Below are 5,466 nucleotides of genomic sequence, written 5' to 3'. Positions count from 1 at the left end.
AAAGAGAGGCCAGCCTGGGGTGGAGGTGGAGGGCATGAGAGAAGTGGAGGTTGTGGAGGTGCTAGCAGCGGTAGAGGTGATGGAGGTGAAGGTCATGGAGATGGTGAAGGCGGTGTGTGAGTGTATGTGCATGTTCACGCATGCACATACACGTGCTCTATGCCCGTGCACACGCGCCCTTGAGATGCCTGGCTCTGTCCTTGTGTTGGGAACCAGGGATCATCCTGGTCGGGGACTCCAGACCTGGTAGAGACTGTCAGTCCAGTGATAGCCTGAGCTCCTGACCTGGGCCTCTGCGAACTGCCCTCTCCCACCGTGAAACCCCGTGGAGGAGGTACTGAGCTGCAGGAGCAAGGAACTCGCGAGCCACGCAGAGCAGGCGTGAGCTGCCTGCGTGCGTTCAGCAATCGCCCCGTCCCGGCACGAGGGATTCCGCGGGGAATGAGACCAACCCAGAGGCTGCGCTCTGAGCTCACCGTCTGGTCAGGGGGACGGCCGGGTGGAGTCACCGCAGGTTGGGGTACAAGCTCTGCAGGAAATGCACGTGCTGCTCTGATGGACAGGACATTGGAGAGGGCTTTCCAGAACGACCTCGCCGGAGAAGTGACATCCGAGCGGCGACACAGAGCAAGAGCGTCCCGGGCCGACGGATGGCACCTGCCCAGGCTCTGTGGCAGGAGAGAGGAGAGGAGCCCGGAGGAAGGCCCCAGCCCCCCACGTGGCTGTCCCACAGGCCCCTCGGACTGGACGCAGCCGCCACCAGGCTCCAGGCTCCTCCAACCTGCTGCACCCACCAATTCCCCCATGTCGGGAGCTGGGGGGGTCACCCTGCTCCCCTGTCTTCCCCCAGCACCCCACATCCACCCGCCAGCCGGCCTTTGGTCGCCACCTCCCGGCTCGCACCTGCATCGTGGCTGGTCTCCTAAGGAGACCCCCACCCCCACCCCAGCCAGCCTCATCCTGGAGAGCACGGTTGTCTCACCCCTGTCGGGAGGAGGCCTTTGGTTGCCCCCGCTCTGCCTGTGGCAGCGCAGGGCTGTGGTTCAGAGGAGGGACTCTCAGGGCTGCGGGGGGCCATGGCCAGGCCGACGGAACCGCTCTGAGCCTCCGTTTCCCCAGCCATCGCCAGTGGTTGGTAATAAGCAGTGCCAACCTCACGGGGTGTGGGGTGAAGGCTAAGTGAGTGAGTGCACGTGAAAGCCTTTATCCCAGCGCGTCACACCCCTGCACTCGGTCACCAGCAGCTTGGACCGGTCCCCACCCAGGCACGAGGCCAGGGGTGCTGCTCAGGTGGCTGTCTGGTGCCCCGTTCCTCCATGCCACTCAGAGGGCGCTCAGGTGTCCTGGACCCCCGGCCATTGAAAGCCCAGTGTCACTGCAGGACCCTGAAGGCCCAGTGTCTCCCCAGGACTGGATGGGTCACCGTGTCCAGGAGGCAAGGCTGTGGGCCGGAGCAAGAGGGCAGGCGGCCGACCTTGGACGGCGCTTTCCAGGTGCTGCACTGAGGCGCCGCGAGCTGGGTTTAAAAATACTATGCTTATTTCATCTCCGTGCAGGAGCAAGAAAGAGAACGTACAGTCTGTACGAGCAACTCAAATCAAAAATAAATGAGACAGAAAGAGTAACCAAAAATAGTATGGCGTCAGAGGCGGCAGGCAGCCTGCGACCATGGCCAGCTGTCCCCAGCAAGCGGCTGGGAGGGCGGCTTTACATGTTTACTAGGAACAGATTAATCAGGCCTGCGGTCCGATGATACATCAGAATTACTAGCAGGTTAATGAGGCCTCAGGGCACACGGGACCTCTGTGCCTTCTCCCTCCCCAGCACCCCGGCGGAGCAACGGGGTCAGGGGCTCAGCCAGCAGGCAGCATGGGAGTTATGTTGGACCTGAAGGGGTCCCCTTCCTGACCAGAGTGTCCCCACGAAAGGACAGAGCAGAGCTGTGAGTGCTGTGGACGTCATAATGATCCACACTGCTGTCTTAATTTCAGTGGGTGTCACCTTTTTTTTAATGTCAGAGATCAAAGTTCTGCAAACTATGGCCTGAGAGCCAAATCCAGCCCGCGACCCGTTTTTGTCAACAGAGTTTTATTGGAACACAGCCACACCCTTTCATTCACAAATTGTCTCTGGCTGTTTTCGCGTGGCAGAGACTCACAAAGCCCAAATATCCACCCCCGTCCCTTGGCTGCGCCCACCAGAGGTTTGCGGTCCCCCCAGAGATATCTTTCATCAGGTGCTCCAGCATCCGAGGGGGAGGTATCCTATCCATCCAAAGACATCTACCAGTGATGGGGGGGTTGTTTGGTGGTGTTTTGGTTTGCTGATGTTGATGCGGGGCTTTAGAGATTTTTTTAAATAATCATAAGATTCTGCAGTAACTAGCTTTCTCTTGTGCAGGCAACATCTTTGGGGGAGGCACGTTTGAGTCACACGATTAACCTCAGACCCCGCAGGTTAACAGCCGCAGGTAACCCCCGGGCCCCACCTGCGGGCCACCCTCCCTGCTCTGTTCCCCAGACATCTGAGGGGGAGGAGCAGGTGGGACCACCCCCTGGGCAGGGTAGAGAAGCACCTCTTGGGGGTCCCCTTTCCTGCGATGTCCTCAGGGCCACTCAGCTTCCATGAGTCACCGTGGAGCCCTTTCAAACCTCCACGCCCCTGGGAGAGAGAGGATCCTTTGGCCAGACCATGGAGCCACACTGTGAATTTGATTAGGCTTTTGCACGTGGCCTGTCTGGAACACTTGGAAAATTTGCATAACATGTCACCCGGGAGGTGTCCCCCAGGGAAAAAAAACCACAAGGAGCTTTTCAACCATGAAGGTTTGCATTTCTACGAAGGCTCCGGGAGACCCCTCACCCATGACGTGACCAGGGTGGGGACGGCAGGACGCGGAGCTGAGCGCCCACCAATGGTGAATCCCCCCGGAATGTGACGTGTGGCCCCTCCAGGCACCAGGGTTGACAAATACACCTCCTGCGTTTGCCCCCCCCCCCCAGCCCCTTTTGAACGGGGCTGCAAAATGTTCCAAATCACACCGCCTTTGAAATGGCTCTGCTTCTGGCTATCAGTTATTAAACTGGATTACTGTCCAGTCCCCGGAGAGGAGGGTGTGATCTCATACGCTGAAAACTCTCAACAGAATCCCAGGGTTGGCTTGAAAGTCACCAAACCACGCGAGCTACACCTGAATGCAGGAGATGAACAGAATGCCAGAGACCAAGAGCGCACGTGGGGCCCAGGCAGAGTGCTTCGTGCAGTGACCTCACTTAACTGAAGCACCACTCGAAGAGAGGTAACGGCCGAGACTTGGGCCCAGGAAACAGGTGTGGCCTCACGGGGGCAGAGGCGGGGTCTAGCAGCAGAGGTCTGTGGCTCCAAAGGCCGTGTGCAAAGGGTGCCTGAAGTCCCTGTTGCTCCAGGAGGGAGGTGTAGCCTTCTAGAGGCCGAGGTAACTCCTAGAACAGGGATCCGCAAACCTTTTCTACAAAACGTCAAATAATTGTTTTAGCCTTTCAGGCAGTGCAGCCTCTATCCCGGCTCCTCAGTGCTGCCACGTGGCGTGAAAGCAGTCGTGGCCGGTACGTGAAGAAGGCTCCTGGCCCGAATGTTTGTGTCCCCCAAAATTCATATGTGGAAGCCCTGACTCCCAGTGGGATGCCGTTTGCCTTTGGGAGGTGATTGGGTTTAGATGAGGTCCTGAGGGTGGGGTCCCGTGATGAGTTGGTGCCTTTATAAGAAGAGGAAGAGACCAGAGCAAGCTCGTTCTCTGCCTGTGAGGACACGGGGAGAAGGCGGCCATCCTCAAGCCAGGAAGAGAGGGCTCACAGACACTGAATCTGCCAGCACCTGGATCTCGGACTTCCACCCTCTAGAACTTTGAGAAAAGTGTCTGTTATTGAAGTCCCTCCCCCCACCCCATCTGTGGCGTTTTGTTAGGGAGGCCCAACAGTACATGAGCATGGCCCTGTACCAATGAAGCAGTATTGATGACACTGAAATTGGAATTTTTTTATAATTTTTACGTCCCACGAAATAGCCTTCTTTTGTTTTTCTTCCGACCCCTTAAAAAACGTGAAAACCACCCTTAGTCCCCGGGCCGGGGAACAGAGGTGGGCCCTGTGGACCCGGCTCTCTGCCCCTCACACCGGGAGCGTCTAGGATGCATGAACCCGGTCCTCCGCCTACACTCCGGGGACAGGTCCCGGCCCAAAGGAATGTGAGTTACCTTGAGGCAGATCTGTTCGGAACTTCCTCCGTAAGTTGTGGAAACAGCTAGAATCCCTATCAGGTCCGCCCTTACCAGGAGGTAACTGTAGGTGGTCTCAGGACCGGCCTGGCACACGATCGTGTTCTGTGGTCGAGCTGGGGGGACAGTACAAGACTACTTGCTGCAGATCAGCCCACACAGGCCTCTGAGGTACCACCCCCCGCGCCCGGTCCAGCCTGAGAGACCTCCTCCCGCATCCCTCCTTCTGCTGAAAATGGAGACAGACTCCTCCATGAAGAACAGTCCGGAAGATTCTGTCGCTTTCCACAAGGAAAGCAAAATTCCCTGGATGCCCCTCTCCCCACCCAGGACTCTGCTGATAGACGGTGTCCCAGGCCACACTAGCTGGAAGATGATTCAGGAAATGGGGCCTGTGGGTGGCAGGTGGGCCACTCAGCAGCTCTATCTGTCATGTCTGTTGATCCAGCTTAAATCTATGGCTCAGATGCGTCCACGCAGAAGAGGAGCTGCCCCTGGTCCAAATGAAGTATCCCTAACTTCACAGCCCAGCATTTAGTGGTTGCCTGCCCTCCCGGTCCAAAGGAACTTCTTGAAAAAGCGTTGGCAGATACTTGAAGAAATACGATTTACGCTCAGGGGCCAGGAATGAAGCGGCGGTTTGAGACCTGACTCACGGTGGCCAGCACTGCCAAGCGGCTCCTGAGGTTACAGGCGTTAGTTTGAAATGTCCAACTTCTACCTGCTGCCTGGAGATGCGTAAGAGCAGTGAGTTCAGCGTGCCTTGTGGACCCACAGGGTCTCCTCCGTGCTGGTGGGCAGCAGAGGGTACCTGTCCAGAGCCAGGCCCGAGGGGGCTCCAGGGCAGGTGGAGGAGAGAGTCCCATTCTGGAGCCAGACGAACCTGGTTCCCGTTCCAGCTCTGCCAGTGATGGGCCCGTGGCCTCGGGTAGCATTTAGTATTCACGGGCCTTGATTCCCGTGTATAAAAGTGCCCTCATCTAAGAGGGTTAAAGAGAGCAAGGGCGCAGGGCCTCCCTGGTGGCGCAGTGGTTGAGAGTCCGCCTGCCGATGCGGGGGACGCGGGTTCGCGCCCCGGTCCGGGAAGATCCCGCGTGCCGCCGAGCGGCTGGGCCCGTGAGCCGTGGCCGCTGAGTCCGCGCGTCCGGAGCCTGTGCTCCGCAACGGGAGAGGCCACAGCGGCGAGAGGCCCGCGTACCACAAAAAAAAGACAG

The 5,466-nt window shown here is 58.3% G+C and overlaps 1 long non-coding RNA gene across 1 annotated transcript; it reads left to right on the top strand.

Annotated features, from left to right (window-relative positions):
• Nucleotides 1-1,629: 1,629 nt before the first annotated feature.
• LOC114485962 (uncharacterized) lies at nucleotides 1,630-3,989 on the top strand. Its single transcript, XR_008616964.1, has 4 exons — nucleotides 1,630-1,942; nucleotides 2,401-2,470; nucleotides 3,146-3,298; nucleotides 3,515-3,989. It is a non-coding gene; the product is annotated as an uncharacterized lncRNA (long non-coding RNA).
• The last annotated feature ends 1,477 nt before the right edge of the window (nucleotides 3,990-5,466 follow it).

The sequence above is a fragment of the Physeter macrocephalus genome, chromosome 3 (genome assembly GCF_002837175.3).
Source record: "Physeter macrocephalus isolate SW-GA chromosome 3, ASM283717v5, whole genome shotgun sequence".
Lineage (NCBI taxonomy): Eukaryota > Metazoa > Chordata > Mammalia > Artiodactyla > Physeteridae > Physeter > Physeter macrocephalus.
This window is presented reverse-complemented; position numbering and strand designations above follow the sequence as displayed.